The following is a 19,635-nucleotide window of genomic DNA, read 5'->3' as shown; positions in this document are numbered from 1 at the left end:
ATGACACTACCCTATCAAAAGTATCCTGACGTCCCCATGTGTGTGGTTTTGACCGCTACACGTCACGAGCGGCGACACTGGCAATATAAGAGAAGGCGGGGACTGGAAAGTTGTCAGCAGAGAAGCGGTAAAAGCAGAATGAGTCGGTTAGGAAAACTCAGTGACTTCGAACGAGGATTAGCTGTTGGAACTCACATGAGATTCAGATGCATCTGAGACAGTTCAGCTCTTATTAGGTTGGCCAGGTTGGCTACTGTTGGTAGGATAATGAAGTGTAAACACGAAAGAAAAACCATTGCTAAACCGATAACAGATAGGCCTCATTTACTGATGGAAAAGGACCGTCCAGCATTGCGGAGGGGGATGTAAAAATATCGCATGAAATCATAGGAACGAATTACTCGTGAACTGCGAAGTGCTACCATCGGTCTAGCGAACACAATGACTGTCAGTTAAAAAGATGGGGTACAATGGTAGAGCACCTCCTCATAAGGCACACATTCCTAAGCTACGCATTTCTCTAGTCAGTTTTAAGAGGCGCTTGAGGAGATGTAAATAATGGCTTCACTGGACAGTGTGCGACTGGAAACAAGTGATCTGGAGTGACGAATCACGCTATACGCTGTGGGAATCCGTTGGAAGGGTTTGGGTGTAATGGTACGGGGGTGTTCTCCGTCGTTAGGCTGTGGTCTCCTTATTGTGCTTAAGAAAACGCCAACTGTGGAAGGATATGAACACATTTTACAGCATCGGGTACTGCGTACATAGAGGATCATTTCGGAAACTTTGACTGTATCAGCATGACATTGCACCCTGCCATAAAGCAGTCTCAGTGAATCAACGGTTTGTGGACAGTAGCACTCCTGGAATGGACTGGCCTACCCAGAAACCCAACCTCAACCCATTGGGACGAATTAGAACGTCGACTTCGCTCCGTATCCCAGCGTCCAACATCACTACCATCTCGAGCAGAGATCAAGCCGTCATAAAGGCGAAGGGTGGACACACTGCATATGAATGTCTACTATGTCCGGATACTTTTGATCACATGGCGTTGATGTAAATGAAGACACTCCAGAATTGACCACACTAGCCTTTTGTACGCAATTTCTTTTACAGATGCCTTGAATTTTCCCAGAATCCTTCCAACAATTCTAAGACCTCTATTCATCTTTCCTGACACTGATTTGACGTGTTCACTTCTTACAACGACCCCTAAATATTTATAAGATGTGATATTCTCAAAATGTTAATCAGTAAATCTTGCAGTCAGACAGAATCGGGATTTTGAGATGTATTATAGTAATCATCGCCGATGAGAGACAGGAGAGGCTTAGAGTAGAACGCTCTGTCGAAATGCAGGTCCTCAGCGACGGGGTATTAGCCCTATTGGAGAACGTCCGGAGAAAGACGTGCAGAACCTTCTTAAAAGCAACAATTCTAAGCCGTCATTACCGGTTAGGTATCCACTGCTGAATAAAGGTCTCCTCAACATTTTTCTGTATGTTACGGTGTTCATCTGTAAGTACCCATGTTGACCCCGCATGTCTTCGATACTGTCCTGGCATCTACCTACATTTATTCAGCTAAAAGGCGGGATGCTTTGATGTTAATTTGAATCTTACCCTTTCCAGTAACACTACCACGTCGTCTCGTTCTATGACATTGGCAGCTGGGGTTTCCAACAGTACTGCATGTACCAAGTTGGATATCGCATAAGGTGGTCCGCAACGTAAGAAATCTAACTTACCTGAAATGGCCGAACACCGCCCAGTACCGTATTCTCTGAGACAGATCCTGTAGCGAGCAGCAATGAGGATCGGCCTCCCTCTGACTTACCTGAAACAAAAGAGAAAAGTGGTAAAGGCGTCATTTCGGCAAAGCGTTTGTTATTACACTACTGGCCATTAAAATTGCTACACCACGAAGATGACGTGCTACAGCGGTGAAATTTAACCGACAGGAAGAAGATGCTGTGATATGCAAATGATTAGTTTTTCAGAGCATTCACACAAGGTTGGCGCCGGTGGCGACGCCTACAACGTGCTGACATGAGGAAAGTTTCCAACCGATTTCTCATACACAAACAGTAGTTGAGCGGCTTTGCCTGGTGAAACCTTGCTGTGATGCCTCGTGCAAGGAGGAGAAATGCGTACCATCACGTTTCGGACGTTGATAAAGGTCGGATTGTAGCCTATCGCGATTGCGGTTTATCGTATCGCGACATTGCTGCTCGCGTTGGTCCAGATCCAATGACTGTTAGCAGAATATGGAATCGATGGGTGCAGGAGGGTAATACGGAATGCCGTGCTGGATCCCAACGGACTCGTATCACTAGCAGTCGAGATGACTGGCATCTTATCCGCATTGCTGTAACGGATCGTGCAGCTACGTCTCGATCCCTCAGTCAACAGATGGGAACGTTTGCAAGACAACAACCATCTGCACGAACAGTTCGACGTCGTTTGCAGCAACATGGACCAGCTCGTAGACCATGGCTGCGGTTACCCTTGACGCTGCATCACAGACAGGAGTGCCTGCGATGGTGTTCTCAACGAAGAACCTGGGTGCACGAATGGCAAAACGTCACTTTTTCGGATGAATCCAGGTTCTGTTTACAGCATCATGATGGTCGCATCCGTGTTTGGCGACATCGCGGTGAAAGCACATTGGAAGCGTGTATTCGTCATCGCAATAGTGGCGTATCACCCGGGGTGATGGTATGGGGTGCCATTGGTTACACGTCTCGGTCTTCTCTTGTTCGCATTGACGGTGGACGTTACATTTCAAATATGTTAGGACCCGTGGCTCTACCCTTCATTCGATCCCTGCGAAACCCTACATTCCAGTAGGATTATGTACGGCCGCATTTTGCAGGATACAGAAGATATTCACCTGCTGCCCTGGCCAGCACATTCTCCAGATCTCTCACCAATTGAAAACGTCTGGTGAATGGTGGTCGAGCAACTGGCTCGTCACAATTCGCCAGTCACTACTCTTGATTAACTGTGGTATCGTGTTGACGCTGCATGGGCAGCTGTACCAGTACACGCCATCCAAGCTCTGTTTGACTCAATGCCCAGGCGTATCACGACCGTTGTTACGGCCAGAGGTGGTTGTTCTGGGTACTGATTTCTCAGAATCTATGCACCCAAATTGCGTGAAAATGTAATCACATGTCAATTCTAGTATAATACATTTGTCCAATGAATACCCGTTCATAATCTGCATTTCTCCTTGGTGTAGCAATTTTAATGGCCAGTATTGTAGTTACATGTTCGTGTAGAAAAATGTAGGGATGAAATTGCTAAATGCCGGACTAATAGAAGAACACTCATAATAACTGTTAGTGCCTTCGGTGACTTCCACGAAAAGCTATGTTGTACACAGGGGAAGAAGTTCTACCGTGCTTGGATGATGGAATTAAAAGAAATAAGTTTGTATAAAAATAAAGAGTTGCATTCCTGTACCTCTTCTCCTTATTAAGCTTACGGTATTGACCCGAACACATAAGTAAGGAAATCTCTATGTCTGTAAAACGCGAACGTAGCTCACTGGTAGATAAACACCGTGTGAGTGACAGACCTCGACTGGTGTCGAGAGGGGCCGTTCCGATACTGTGGCGCGGCCTCTGCTGGTGCAGTATCGCCTGAGAGAGTCTGAGATTCAGATTTGGACTTCGTCGTCGTATAAAATATCATTCCAGCGCGTACGCCGCAGTAAGAGCCAAGCCGGCTGCAAGGAGAGTGCGTGTAACGGCATTAGCGACTCCTTCTGGCTGCCCGGGCGGACTTAGGGGCAGCGGCAGAGGCCGCACGTGTTGACGACATCGATCGGCGACCTCCCCATCAGGGTGGGCAGCACTTTCCCTTCCCTCTCGTCTCTCGCTCTAACACACACTCCGGACAGCTCTCGCTGACCAAGCCGCTACAGGCCAGTCCGCCTACCAAGTCGTAGCTCTCTCTCTGCCATCCTGACGAAAATTATGGCTACCATTACTAAGAAAGCAAGCAGGGCACCACATCGTAAAAAATCTGGACCATCCTTCGATAAAGAACCAGCTAAAGGGGAAGTTTTTCCTCCCAGTCGTAATACTCTTCGTTTCATCTGGGCGCAAATGACAGACGGCATTGACACACTATTTAAACAGAGAAAAAGGTGCTTGAGTATTTTTACGTTCATCTCTCACCACAGCAGGAGCATACAAAATGCACATGCGGTCAAGCGTACGTAGGAACAACGAAAACATGCATTAACTCCCCCCTTAAAGAGCACAAAACCAATTATCATCTGGGGAACACGGATAAATCAACAGCAACAAAACGTACTCTGGGACCAGGGAATCACCAATTTCGCTTATCCGATACTACGATTTTATCAAGGTCCAAATATTAACCTGCTGGCGAGCACAGAGCAGCGATAGAAATTCAGAAAGCACAAAAAGACCTTCGACAGAAAAGAAGGACGGAAACTAGACAAGTTGTGGGCTTTGAAAGCAAACGGCACCAACTCTTCTGCAGTGCAAGCTCCTTAACAAGCGACAGCCAGACCCCACAGCGTATGACTGCGGTCGGGTGATGTCTCGGTCCAATAGCCGCTCGTGTACTTGTTAAAGTTCTGCTTCCTGAGGTTGTTACATTTCGAAAAGCAACCAACGAAGTATTATAGCCTTTGAAGACGTCTCCAGCGTTGGAAGACGAAACGTTAGACATAGGAAGATGCCACGGAACACGTCAATGCTCGCACAACTAAATCTAAAATCACGAAGAAAATGGAAATACACTCTCTCCGATATCTTCAGCTATTTGGAAGCGCCAAATACGTTACCAGTACAGAACCTGTGCTGAAAATAATATATCTTTGTTAACACAACTATTTTCAGGGTATGCACTCTGCATTTCACCTTTGTATACGATTGAAAATGATGTAAACACGTTGCAAATCTGGCTATGTTAATTAAGATATTTAAATTGCGATCGAAAGGATTCGATAACAGAAACAAAAACGTCGCAGTAAACACTAACCCCCAAACGAGATATTAGCGACAATTTTTAGTTTGTGCTACGAGCAGCCGCTGAAACCAGCATGAAATATTATTCTATTTGGACAAACTGTAAAATATTCGATTAACTCCCCATACAATTGGGCTCAGACTACAGAGTAGTGAGTGTAAAAAATTCACTCTCCAGATGATGTAGGAAAATTATAAATTCGAGAGTCGAATCATTGATTGTGGACGAAGAAGAAGAGAATGAGTTCGTGGCGGGAGGTCATCATGATCTTTTCGTTGACGTTACGAAAGCCTATGACAGCATTCCCATATATAAATTGCGGACTGCAATGTTAAAGAATGGAGTGAGTTGTTTAAAGTCAAGTTGCTAGAGCTTTTAGAATTAAAGAAAGTACGAGAATGTTTGGAAAATGTCTAAATGGTTACGTCGGGGATGCGTGATAGCACCTACATTATTTAAAATATATTTAATTTCTATCTTACTTTTAGAGAAAGATTCCGTCGTAGTAAGGTGCGTCTATAAACGACGACATGCTGTTTACTTTTGCTTCACAAGATGTGACATTGTCATGAAAAGTTTTCAGCAATCCAGGAAAATATTTGTTTCATTATAATTCCTGTCCTGAATCGAAATATTTATTTGTAATCAGATAATTAATTTCGGTTGGTAATGACCATCTTCAGCCTGAGCAGAAAAATGTTGCCTTATACATATTAACCATCACATGTGATGGTGCGGTCAAAATCATACTGCACATGAAGAGAGACTGTTATGATGGTCATTACCGACCGACCGATCAACCGAAATTAATTAACTGATTACAAATAAACATTGTGATCTGAGAATGGAGTTATAACAAAGCAAATACTTTGGTTTTTGCTGCTGACAAAGTCATTTTTGTAGGTGAGGATGATGAACAGCATGGTTCAAAAGTTGCACAGAGACTATTAGAAATGGGGTTGAACAATTAATTTGGAGAAATCGGAGTATTTGGTTACTGGAGGTGTGGGTCAAGACCGGAGTTAGACTGTGGGACAGTAACGTCTGTGGACTTTTATAAATACTTGGGAGACATTGTTGACTGAGCTGGAGTTAATTAAAGTGAAATGAAGAACCACAATGGCCGAGCTAGTCTAGCAACCAAGCAATTAAATAGAATTTTATAGAAGACACCTATTGTATCATAAAGGAAGAGTAGTATACTTAAACTGCTGGAGAAAGTTTAGCAATGTACGAAGCAGAAACATGGGGAATAACTTAAGGATTTACAGGAAACTTCTGGTCAGTGGAGATCGGGTTTTGGAGGTGTTGCTGTAGACTGATACTAAGGGATGAAATTAAAAAGGAAGACATACGTAAGAGAATGAACCTGGGCACCCCTGTAATGGACGTAATTGAAGAAAAAGGGCTTAGGCGGTGTGGACGTGTGTGCTATTCAGGCGAGGACATATGACCTAAGAAGGTGGAAAGATAGACTTTTGAAAGCTAGGGTGCGAGAACTAGAATATTATATACTGAAGGTGGAGGTGGGAGAAAGAAAAGGAAAGAGAAGGAATTATAAATGTTAGCTGCACTGGGACTTTATGCGGAATGAGCAACGACAGCGTTCGTCCCGATGCATCTGATATCAATAGTTACTTCCCTTTTCTCTCCTTTCTTCTTTCTCTATCTTCGATTGTCCGAAAGAACAATAGCAACGCATTCATGTATAATGTTATAGCAAAACGCAATTAGGAAAACAATAATTGCGTTCTCATTGTCCACATGATCCATGGTTAGGGAATTCTGTACATGCTTGAATAGGAACCGGCATATTTTCGTGTCGATGAATGAAAACTAATGCATCACTGTTGTCCATGATGGGTATATCGAACAGGGGCTGTATCTCCGCCTTCTAAGTCACCTGTGCTGAATGCTCTAGATTACGCTGTCTGGGACCACCTCAGAAGATGCGTACATCGTTGAAGTTTGTGCATTTAAAGAAATGGAGCGACTAACTGTGTGATTTAAGAGAGGATGCAGAGGTGTTTCAATGAATCCGCAAAATTACTGAAGAGAAGAGCGCATCCAAATGCGAGGGTGATGCGTGGAGCAACTTCTTTAACAAATACTATTGTAGACTAAATTATAACTCATAACGCGCTGAAACATTATTGTAGTTCTTTCCCGTAAGCCAAAGGTCAAATATGAGTCCTATTATTAGGGCTACGTGTTTGCTTTCCCCCGTTTTGCAGTAGATGGCACTAGTGGCAAGTGGTGGTGCAGGTGGTAGGTCGTAAGTGTCATACAGTAAGCTTAAGCATTTCTAAACATAAAGCCATCAAAACATTAGTCATTTGTGATTACATCATAAAGCTTTAATTTTCTTCTTTAACATGAAATAATCTGCAGCTAAGGCTCATAAAATGCTTTGTAAGACTTATGGTGAGACAACTGTTAGTGAAAGAACGTGTAGATAATGGTTTCAACACTTCAGGGACGGTGATTTGAACACCGGAGACCGGCATGGCGATGGAAGAGAGAAGATTTTCGAAGTAACGAAAACCAACGGAAACAATCACAGAAGATAGCTATCGAAAGCAACCGATGCGTTTAAGCCAAGCACTGAAAGACAAACGGTCACAGTGCAGCGATATAGAAGAAAATTGACTTTTCAGCATGACAATGCTCGACCCCCATGTCGCAAAACCCGTCAAAACATACTTGGAAACGGTGAAATGGGAAATGCTACCCGACCCGCCGTATTCACCACACATTGCCCCACCTTTTCGATCGACGGACAAGTGCAAAATTGGATCGATTCATGGGTTTCCTCAAAAGACGCCGTGTTCGTCCGCCACGGGATTCGTGTGCTGTCCCAAAGATGGAAGAAAGTAATGGTTAGCGATGGCCAATATGCTGAATCCTAATTTTTTTGTAAAATATTCACAATAAAGCCTCGAACTTTGAGAAGAATTACGGAAGCGAACTTGTAGACCTAATCGACCCAAAATTTGCGTTTCAGATACATCTGTACGGCATAGAAGAACATATTGAAGGCATTGGAAGTTCGTAACAAGACATTTGTATTTACTTTGAACTCACAATGAAATGAATACCCTTAGCTGCTTACAGGCGGTGACATACATCAACGGGGACAGATGAAAATGTGTGCCCCGACCGGGACTCGAACCCGGGATCTCCTGCTTACATGGCAGACGCTCTATCCATCTGAGCCACCGAGGACACAGAGGATAGCGCGACTGCAGGGATTTATCTCCGCCACGCCCCCCGCGAAACCCACATTCTCAACGTATTGTCCCGCACTACAATCGTAGTGCCCCCGCCCATTATACTCATTACTCGCGGCGCGTTGCCGTTTCCCGTAAGAGTTCGGGCACTGTTTGTGCATTCGCACAAAAGAAGATGGTCAAGTGGCCGGGGAGCCTTAATTATATATATACTAAGATGGTATCTGTTCTTTCGGACATGTTCGAAAGAACAGATACCATCTTAGTATATACGCATTTACTGTGCTAACTAGTTGTGCGCGGACTCACATCTACTGGAGCGTTTCTGTCTGTTTTACTTTGTACTTTCACCTGCGTTAGTTTCCTTTGTTGTGATTCGTACTGTGTATTTCGCCCGCCAACTCAACGTTTGTACGTTCTCTCGCTGCCTGTTGTGCACCACTTAATGGACTAGAATGGAGCGGCATCCACCTACACGCGGTGGGCGGCGGTCTACGAAGGTCGAGCCGTGTGGCGGTGCGTAGTGCGTACGCAGAGCAGTGCGTGCACCTGCGGGGGGGGGGGGGGGGCGGGGCGGGGCGGCGGCAGTGAAAGCGGCGGTCAGGGCCGGCTGCCGGCTGCGCACGTGCCGGCGCGATCGATGGCTCGACCCTGCAGCGGGGGCCGTGCCCTTCACACTGTCAACACGCCAGCACGTGGCGCGCCGGGACGCCTCCCACCGCCCGCAACATCACCATTTTGCACCGTCATCTCCAACTGGCCTACCGGCTAGACCAAGTTCCGTCCCATCCAGCTACCAGACATAGGGGAGAAAGACTTGTAATGTATCTTTTCTAGGCCACTCACGTGTGCAGTTTTCGTTTTCAGGCGGAGGGTTTGTTTTTATTTCGCCTCGAAACAGGGCGGACTGCTCTTTCCCTAGTCATCCTAAATGGGAGTTGGTCAGAGTCGACTAGGTTGATTTTAAGGGTGAGTATTTAAACTGATGGGAAAAAAAAATCGCAACGCCCAGAAGAAGTTGCCAACATAACGAAACTTGGTTGGCGTGTTTCAACATCTGAAGGATGATGTCTATTCAAATTTACCGAGCGAGGTGGCGCAGTGGTTAGCACACATAATTTAGGTTTACCGTGATTTCCCTAAATCGCTCCAGGCAAATGCTGGGATGGTTCCTTTAAAAGGGCGCTGCGGACTTCCTTTCCCGTCTTTCCCTAATCCAATGAGACCGATGACCTCACATTTTGGTCTCTTCCCCCAAACAGCTCAACGCATCCTCTATTCAAATTTCGCACCAGTCGCATAAGAGTGGCGCTAGTAGCGCCATTATGAGGATACAAATAAGGTTCGCTTTGAATACACGCTGTCACAGTCGTGGACATTGGTTCACGGATTTGAACCGTCGTTCCCCCGAATGAGAGTCCAATGTGCTAACCACTGCGCCACCTCGCTCGATCCCAATCTCTGTCGCCGGCCGGAGTAGCCTTGCGGTTCTAGGCGCTACAGTCTGGAGCCGAGGGACCGCTACGGTCGCAGGTTAGAATCTTGCCTCGGTCATGGATGTGTGTGATGTCCTTAGGTTAGTTAGGTTTAATTAGTTCTAAGTTCTAGGCGACTGATGAAGTCGCATAGTGCTCGGAGCCATTTGAATCATTTTGAACCAATCTCTCTGTCTTTCTCTGCTGTTTATACCCTCTACTCTCTAGTACCGCGTAGTTATCATTAAACTAACGGTGTTCCAAGTGCTGAATATATCGCAGGACGCTGACATTTTGTAGGCATATTCATTAATCGTTGCGCTCGCGGAGTATGCCGAAAAAAAAAATAGTTTGCTTTCTGCCACTAGACGAAAATATGGCGCAGTAAGCAGTCAGAACGTGGTGTGAGTGCAGTACAATTTTACTGCCGCCAACTTACATTTCGCGGAAAGACCACAAAGATAAGATAAGAGAGATTAGGGCTCGTACGGAGGCATATAGGCAGTCATTTTTCCCTCGTTCTGTTTGGGAGTGGAACAGGGCGAGAAGATGCTAGTTATGGTACGAGGTACTCTCTGCCACGCACCGTATGGTGGATTGCGGAATATGTATGTAGATGTAGATACCTTTGAGATGGGACGTGGTGAACTTACGTTAGTCAAGAATGCTTTTAAGGCGATAGAGGTTGAAGGAGATCATGTAATAGGGCTACGAGAAGTTTAATGTTCCTCCTGCGATTTTGCAGAACGACTTGGCAGGAATGTCGCCACAGTGTCTGTTTGCTGGCAGCGGTGGTCACGAAAAAGTATTGTCGCAAGAACACCGAGCTTCAGACGCCAAGAAGGACGACCTGTTGTGTTCGGCAAATGGCTCTGGCGCATCGTACTGCGTCTGCAGCAGCAATCTGAGCAGTAGCTAGCACCACAGTGACAAAACGGCTACTAAAAGGACAGCTCAGAGCCAGTAGCATACCTTCCACTAACCCCAAACCATATCCATTTGCGACTTCACTGGTGTCAAGCGAGAGCTCATTAGAAGGTGGAGAGGAGGTATGTTGTGTTTTCTGGTGAAAGCTGGTTCTACGTCGGTGCCAGTGATGGCCATGTGTTGGTTAGGAGGAGGTCAGGTGACCTTCTGCAGTCAGCCTGTCTGCGGCGTAGACGCATTGGACGTACACGTGGAGTTACAGTCTGGGATGCGATTTCATATAACAGCAGGAACACTCTAGTGCTGACTGCAAATTTGTACGTCAGTCCGGTGATTCGACAAGTTGTGCTGTCATTCATGAACAGCATTCCAGGGAGTGTTTCCAACAAGATAATGCTCGCCTACTTACCGCTGTTATAACCCAACATACTCTACAGAATATGAACTTGTTTCCTTGGCCTGTTCAATAGCCAGGTTTGTCTCCAATCCAGCACACATAGGACATTACGGACGAAGGTCGAGCGTCGTCCACAAACAGTATTAACCGTCCCTGTATTGGCCGACCAAGTGCAACAGCCATGGAACTCCATCGCAGAAACAGACATCTGGCGCCTGTACAACACAATACATGCATGTGTGCATGCTTGCATTCGACATTCTAACGGTTACACCGCTCATTAATGTACCAACATTTCACATTTGCGGCAACGGCCATGCCGCAGTGGATACACCGGTTCCAGTGACATCACCGAAGTTAAGCGCTGTTGGACGTGGCCGGCACTTGGATGGGTGACCATCCAGCCGCCATGCCTTTTACGGGGTGCACTCAGCCTCGTGATGCCAATTGAGGAGCTACTCGACCGAATAGTAGCGGCTTCGGTCAAGAATACCATCATAACGACCGGGAGAGCAGTCTGCTGACCCCACGCCCTTCCTATCCTCCTCTGAGGATGACACGGCGCTCGGATGTTCCCGGCAGGCCACTTGTGGCCTGAAGACGGAGTGCATTTCACATTTGCAATGGCTTGTCTCGCGCATAAATTAACTTGTGATAATGCTATGTTATTCTCTTCCTAGACAAATGTATTACAGAAATGTCATAACCCTACATTAATTATTTTTTAGTGTTGCGATGTTTCTCCGTCAGTATATTTTCCCCTTGACGGCCATCTATGGCAAAGAAATTTCCAAGAGTCCTGAAAGGAAGGAGGACTTAAGGTCCACTGACTTCGAACATTCATCCTATCTTCAGTCAGTCTTCAAGCTACGGCAGGCTGAAATTTTGGTTGTCCTAATTTCAGCTGTTTCCGCCACCGCCACAATTTTGATGGTCTGTGGGTGGCTTATGGGATAAAACAGCCCAGTAGTGTCACTTGAGAAACCGTTACAGTATAAGCACCGTAGATTACAGGCAAGATGTCTGAGAGATGTGAATTCTGAAAGACTTGCAGCTGAATGAGAGGTGAAGCAATAATAAAAAAATTTTGATAAGTATTTCACAAACCTGCCAAAAAATTCCAGTCCTCAAGATTTCGCTATGTATTCAAACGATGTGCTGTTACTATCAAAAACCTTACCGCGGAAAGAGAGCAACGGGATAATGCAGTCTGCAAACAATCGCTGCTGCTCATTGCAAAATTGGACTATTGTCACCTGCTGAAGAAGCAAGAAATAACGTTTCACAGTCTCCAATATCTCTAAATACGTGGATTGGACGAAAATGTGGAAACCCCGCGAGAAGTGGATGCTCTAATATAAATGCAGCGCTAGCCGACCCTACAGGTTGCGGTGTTGTATCTGACCCCCAGCGGCGTCTGTGCAGTGTCCTCAGTCAGCCGCAAGTGTCAGTAGTGGCCAGAACAGTGCTCTGTGTATATGTGAGGGCTGTATGACGGAGCTCAATGCATTCGTACGAGGGTAGATTGTTGATGTTCGGATGGTACATGCCACAGAAGGTGGCATTACTGCCATTACTCAATGAATAATTTACGAGACACACATCTGGGAACTTTCCAGCGACGTAGATGTCCACGAGTTTCGTTACTGATGTACCGGGTCATCAAAAAGTCAGTATAAATTTGAAAACTTAATAAAGCACGGAATAATGTAGATAGAGAGGTAAAAATTGACACACATGCTTGGAATGACATGGCGTTTTATTAGAACAAAAAAAAAAAAAGAGAACGAAGTATTGCTAGACGCGTGAAAGATCTCTTGCGCGCGTCGTTTGGTGATGATCGTGTGCTCAGACGCCAGTTTCGTCAGCTTGGCCTCCCAGGTCCCCAGACCTCAGTCCGTGCGATTATTGGATTTGGGGTTACCTGAAGTCCCAAATGTATCGTGATCGACTGACATCTCTAGGGATACTGAAAGACAACATCCGACGCCAATGCTTTACAGAGCTGTTCACAACATTATTCCTTGACTACAGCTATTGTTGAGGAATGATGGCGGACATATTGAGAATTTCCTGTTCAGAACATCATCTTTACTTTATCTTACTTTGTTATGCTAATTATTGCTATTCTGATCAGATGAAGCGGCATCTGTCGGACATTTTTTGAACGTTTGTATTTCTGTGGTTCTAATAAAACCCCTTGTCATTCCAAGCATGTGTGTCAATTTGTACTTCTCTATCTATATTATTCCGTGATTTATTCAGTTTTCAAATTTGTACTGACTTTTTGATCACCCGGTATTACAACAAATTAGTATAAGAACTAGAGAAAGGGGGGGAGAGGGAGGGAGAGAGAGAGAGAGAGAGAGAGAGAGAGAGAGAGAGAGAGAGCCGGCCGCAGTAGACGAGCGGTTCTAGGCAATTCAGTCCGGAACCGCGCTGCTGCTACGGTCGCAGGTTCGAATCCTGCCTCGGTCATGGATGTCTGTGATGTCCTTAGGTTAGTTAAGTTTAAGTAGTTCTAAGTCTAGGGGACTGGTGACCTCAGATGTTAGTTCTCCTAGTGCTTAAAGCTATTTGAACCATTTGAGAGAGAGAGAGAGAGAGAGAGAGAGAGAGAGAGAGAGAGAGAGAGAGAGGGGGGGGGGGAGGAGGGGGGGAGGGACAGTGGGAGGCTGAAGGGCGGGAGGTCGATTACGACAGTGTTATTTCTTTAATAAAATAACTGCCTTTTTACTTCAGTACTACGACCTCGAATGCCGAGGATGGGAAGAAAGATTCAGAACTTCAGTATTTTCAGAGCGCATAAGTGAGGCCATGAAAAACGGCATCTCAGGTTTGCTGTAACAAGGAGAAAAAAAATGTGCGTCGGTGAGAGATTGTGCAAGGCGTCCCTGGATCTGGAATCTGGGGCAGGGCTGGCGGAAGTCGCAAACTCGAGAACGCCTGGCTGGCGGAGGCGGTGGAAGCGGCGGGGGCGGTAGTGCAGTCTGCAGGCGGAGGCGAAGGAGGAGGGGCGGACTTCTGAAACTGGGGCTGACGCTCGCCAAGCTCAGCGAGGACGAGGCAGCCTCTCGCTGTTCCCACAGTCACGTTCCTAACACCGCTGTCGTGGAATAGCAAGCTATCTGTGCTCCAACACGTCATGTCTCTTTTAGCGACTGCGCCTCCGTAGCTGAACGGTCAGCGCTGCTGATGGCCACGCGGAGGAACTGCAAGGCATTTTTCTTTGGTCGGAGTACTGGAACGAGGTGTACTCAGCTTCGTGATGGCAGTTGAGCAGCTACTGCGGGTGGACGTACGTGAAAGCCACCAAAACGACGAAAAAATTTTTACCGGATCTTCATTTACTACAGGCAACGGCCTTGCCGCAGTGGATACACCGGTTCCCGTGAGATCACCGAAGTTAAGCGCTGTCGGGCGTGAATCGGCGCTTAGATGGGTGACCATCCAGGCCGCCATGCGCTGTTGCCATTTTTCGGGGTGCACTCAGCGTCGTGATGCCAATTGAGGAGCTCCTCGACCGATTAGTAGCGGCTTCGGTCAAGAATACCATCATAACTACCGGGAGAGCAGTGTGCTGACCCCACGCTTCTCCTATCCGCATCCTCCACCGAGGATGACACGGCGGTCGGATGGTCCCGGTAGGCCACTCGTGGCCTGAAGACGGAGTGCTTCATTTACGACATGCTACTTAAATTTCAGTTCCTGAATATTACGTTTCATTTCCACTACCGAGTGTGACAAAAACAATAATTGGCAGAACATTGCACGGACCACTTGCGATAATAGAGTTAAATTGAAATTGAAATGTCTAAAAATTTTTATTTACTTAGATGATATCGAATGCAAGCCGACGCAGTAAAATTATCGACCTTATACTAAAGGTTAGTGTTAAGAAACCTCTGTAACTATGTTAAGATGTAAAAGAGTAATTTGTGAGATAAATGATAGTTGGAAGAAGGGAGTAATTTGTGAAAACATTAATAATTTTATGGAAAGTAAAATATGGAAACTAAAGTGAGTTATAAATGTACTGACTGTGAGATTCTATCGGTATTAGAGCATGTAATTCATTAAAACAAATTAAAAACATAAAGGTAGGAATCCACTATGAGTATTCGACCACCACTCGTTATCAGGTCAGCACGAAATGACGACGATTAACAACCAACACGTCCACAGCAACCGTTGTGCGCAATGTAGTTACGTTAGGAGATTGAGGGAATAATGGCTGGATGTTTACTTCCATGATAGCGGATAGCCACAAAGGTGGACGGCTGTAGCCATCACCTCTATTGAAACTATACTCATTCTCTGATATTTCAACTACTTCAAGCTCTTTCCTTCCATAATTATTACATTCTCTGATTGGCACTCGTGTGTTCTACAAATTCATAACCTAGCCACATTCCTTTTGATGCTCAGGTACCGCTAGTTTTATATTTTATCTTAGATGTGTGTGGTGTTCGTGTTCTTTGACACGTTTTTTTATTGCCCTTTCACTTTCGCCAACTAATACGATGCCACAACCACACGTCATTCGATTTACTCCCGCAGTGTGGAGGAGAACAGGCTCGTTCGTAGTGGATCGGGAGAAGTCTTTTAACTTGTGTTCTTTCGTAAGGTCAGCTAAGCTGTTGGTTACCCTGGTATCAAACGATACCCTTACGAAATGTGCTGGAGGTTCCGCTTTCTTTTCGTCTCCATTATTTTTATTGCCGCTCTGTTCGAACGGCTGTGCTTATGGGAAGGTCATCGCAACCTTTGGATATCAATGTTAGCCTACCGAATTTCAGCTGTGATCGCCACCTCTTACTGTCACTGATGTAGAATTCATGCAACGACAGATTCTTCAGAGCGGCTTGCTTCAGGGGTGGATGAGGGTGAGAAATGGCGCCTAAAAGGTGCGGCAGTGAAACGGGCAATTTGCCAACCCGGGAAATAGCGCGTTACGTTAGAAATCAGAAAACGGGAGTGGTGCCATCTGGACAACAAACCTTTGGCACTGACCCTGGCATCGATGTTCAGTCGAGATGGTGGCGTGGACCGGTTAACAACTCGATGTTGCTGTGACGGCGTTTTACAAAACCAGCGACAGCTATGTACGTGGCCGCTCAGCATGTATTTCGTGCCCATTACAATTTCGTACGTCATGCTCCACTCCCGTCTGCACATGGTATCAAAATGTGAGTACAAGAGCTTTGACGAAACGAATCGTACGTTGCGAAAGTGGGGTGGAAGTGCAATACTTGTGAGCACACAGAGAATGTTGCAAGAGTGCAAGAAGCCTTCAGCCGAAGTACCAGACGTTCTGCATTCGACGCGCTGCAACTTGGCGTATCTGATAGCCGTGTAGGCGAAAGTTGCACGAAGAACTGCAGTACCAGCACTAGAAAATTCAGATAGAATTGAATGCGGACGACTTCCCAAAGGAACTAAGTTTTGGCCAAGAATTGCTGGAACTCATCAACGACGATCCAGGCCTGTGCAACAATCTGATAATGAGCGATAAGGCTAATTTTTATGTGTTAGGCTTCCCTAAAAAGCAAAATTTTAGATACTGATTGCATGAAAATCCTGAAATACTTCATCAAACGCCAGATCGCAGTCAGAAGGCTGATGTGTGGTGCAGAGTATCGTCGTTTGGAACCATAGGGCCTTTGGATAGAGAACGTTAAGTTATGTTGAACGATTTCCTAGTGTAACAGTTGGCTGATCTCCCTGTAACTACTGATACACTACTGGCCATTAAAATTGCTACACCACGAAGATGACGTGCTACTGAAGCGAAATTTAACCGACAGGAAGTAGATGCTGTGATATGCAAATGATATGTTTACAGCATCATGATGGTCGCATCCGTGTTTGGCGACATCGCGGTGAACGCACATTGGAAGCGTGTATTCGTCATCGCCATACTGACCTATCACTCGGCGTGATGGTATGGGGTGCCATTGGTTACACGTCTCAGTCACCTCTTGTTAGCATTGACGGCACTTTGAACAGTGGACGTTACATTTCAGTTGTGTTACGACCCGTGGCTCTACCCTTCTTTCGATCCCTGGTGAACCCTACATTTCAGCAGGATAATGCACGGCCGCATGTTGCAGGTCCTATACGGGCCTTTCTGGATACAGAAAATGTTCGACTGCTGCTCTGGCCAGCACATTCTCCAGATCTCTCACCAACTGAAAACGTCTGGTCAATGGTGACCGAGCAACTGGCTCGTCACAATACGCCAGTCACTACTCTTGATGAACTGTGGTATCGTGTTGAAGCTGCTTGGGCAGCTGTACCTGTGTACGCCGTCCAAGCTCTGTTTGACTCAATGCCCAGGCGTATCAAGGCCGATATTATGGCCAGAGGTGGTTATTCCGGGTACTGATTTCTCAGGATCTATGCACCCAAATTGCGTGGCTCACATGTCAGCTCTATTATAATATGTTTGTCCAATGAATACCAGTTTATCATCTGCATTTCTTCTTGGTGTAGCAATTTTAATGGCCAGTAGTGTACATTCTTCCAACAAGACGGGGCTGCATGACATACCTCGCTGCCTGGCCTCGCCTCGAAGATCCTCTGACGTGTAATTTCTTCCTCTGGGGTCATTTGAAATCTCAGATCTTCCTAGAAACTCAAGGATCAAATTCTCGAGAAAGTTAACCCAATCCCAGCGCCAGTCCTGCAAGATGTATGCGAAACTTGCGTAAAAGACTTTAAGTGCGTGTGAAGGAAACTGGCGACCACCTGAGAGGTGACATCTTCGAGTTGGGCATTTGCAAGCATTGTAAAGTCAGATTGTATTTGTTTTGTATCGTTGTGAATAAATTTGTATCGCTGGTTGAGGGTTCAAAACCGCCAGTTTCACTGCCGCATCTGTGTGTTTATGTTGACTTCCTATAAACTCTAGGGTACAAAGCACTACCATTTCCTCTGTTATTTTAATCGAAGACACCTTTCGTATGGAGTATACAGTAACTGCTGCCGTCCTGTTACCCGAGCACCCAGTAATTCGTACTTCCATCTGTTTCGATGTGCATGAGATGAGCTCATCCCTCGCCCGGAGAGAGTCCAGTTGGTGATGGAGCCCTGCGTTGGGAGGTTCACTGTAATTGGCGGGCACGGCGCCACGTGTGAGCACTCCGACTAGTAATCCTCTCACGTCGGTCTCGCCGGCGCGACGCGAAGTCATTGGGGAGCACACTGGGAAGTCGCGACACGTCTCCCGTCAACACACAACACCTCTGTTTATCCTCACAAAACACCGGGTCGTGCGAGTTGGGCTCCTCAGACAATTAAGCGCAGCTACTCCTACACTTTGTACAATTACTAGTCTTGGAAACAAACGTATCAGTCTTCTAACGCATGCAGCATTATTCTGAGTATTATTATCATTACTTTCTATTAATGATGCAAATTATAGTTACTAAATAAGTCATGTAATAACAAATCAACATAATTCTCAATACCTCTATTACTTCATCAATATTATTAGTGCTGTCGTTATTGTTATTGTCAATTATTATATTTATTAATAATGCAGATTATGATTATTGTGATTGTTATGTGCTATTTTCTTATATGTGATGTTCCTGATCAGACGGCCTTAGTCACTAAAATGGTCAGGCTAAATAAGCAATAAATACATAAATATGGTCTACTACTAAGCCGGCCGGTGTGGCCGTGCGGTTCTAGACACTTCAGTCTGGAACCGCGTGACCGCTACGGTCGCAGGTTCGAATCCTGCCTCGGGCATGGATGTGTGTGATGTCCTTAGGTTGGTTAGGTTTAAGTAGTTCTAAGATCTAGGGGACTGATGACCACAGATGTTAAGTCCCACAGTGCTCAGAGCCATTTGAACCATTTCTATTACTAAATGCCTCAAAGGGCCCCCAAGTCACTAGTTGCAGGGTGTCTATCTAACTGCTTCAAGGGGAAACTAAATTTGTTTTTCAGTATTCCTTAAAATTACTGCCAAAATTTAAAAATTTAATATGCTTTCATAATCTACTCAGTAAGAGCTGTAATCTTACATTAAAGAATTACACAATCAGACAAGTATTAGATACTGCGAATCTATCTTGAGGCAGTGTAACTCACAGTGCACAAATTACCCAGAATTTATTAATCTAGTGTTTGAGAATGAGAGCACTTAACGACGTCCAACAAACTTTACACATAATTTCACACCTTTTAGAAACCTTTTCTCGTGGACACCCCCACGGAACAATGACAAGAAAAAAGTTTATCGCTTGTGACAGTTTCGCTGTTCATGCAATAAAACTTCAGCATCACGCGTGACTTTTAAATTTGCTACTTCTTTATCACAAACTCTGTTCACAACACATTTTGCATAAGGTATTCACATTTACCATGGAACGCACCTGCAAAATGCATATGTGTCCTCGGACTCTTTCGTGGTGGCTTGCTTCCAGAACACCTTATCGGTTTCATAGAACAGCATAGCTCAGGCGATCTTACATAAAAAACATTGATACGTGCAAAACTACTTTTTCTTAAAACAGAGCGAAAATTACCCCTTCTGTAATCACCTAGGGCTTGATAACGAGAGCATTTGTTTCTTTTTTTTT

General features: G+C 45.4%; 1 protein-coding gene and 1 non-coding gene across 3 annotated transcripts in view; both read right to left on the bottom strand.

Annotated features, from left to right (window-relative positions):
- The window catches only part of LOC124605112 (ecdysone-inducible protein E75), a 469,227-nt gene that overhangs the window by 310,547 nt on the left and 139,045 nt on the right, over positions 1-19,635 (bottom strand). The window lies entirely within an intron of this gene.
- Positions 8,164-8,237, bottom strand: Trnat-ugu. Its single transcript has one exon. It is a non-coding gene; the product is annotated as a tRNA-Thr (tRNA).

This window comes from Schistocerca americana, chromosome 3 (genome assembly GCF_021461395.2).
Source record: "Schistocerca americana isolate TAMUIC-IGC-003095 chromosome 3, iqSchAmer2.1, whole genome shotgun sequence".
Taxonomy (NCBI): Eukaryota; Metazoa; Arthropoda; class Insecta; order Orthoptera; family Acrididae; genus Schistocerca; species Schistocerca americana.
This window is presented reverse-complemented; position numbering and strand designations above follow the sequence as displayed.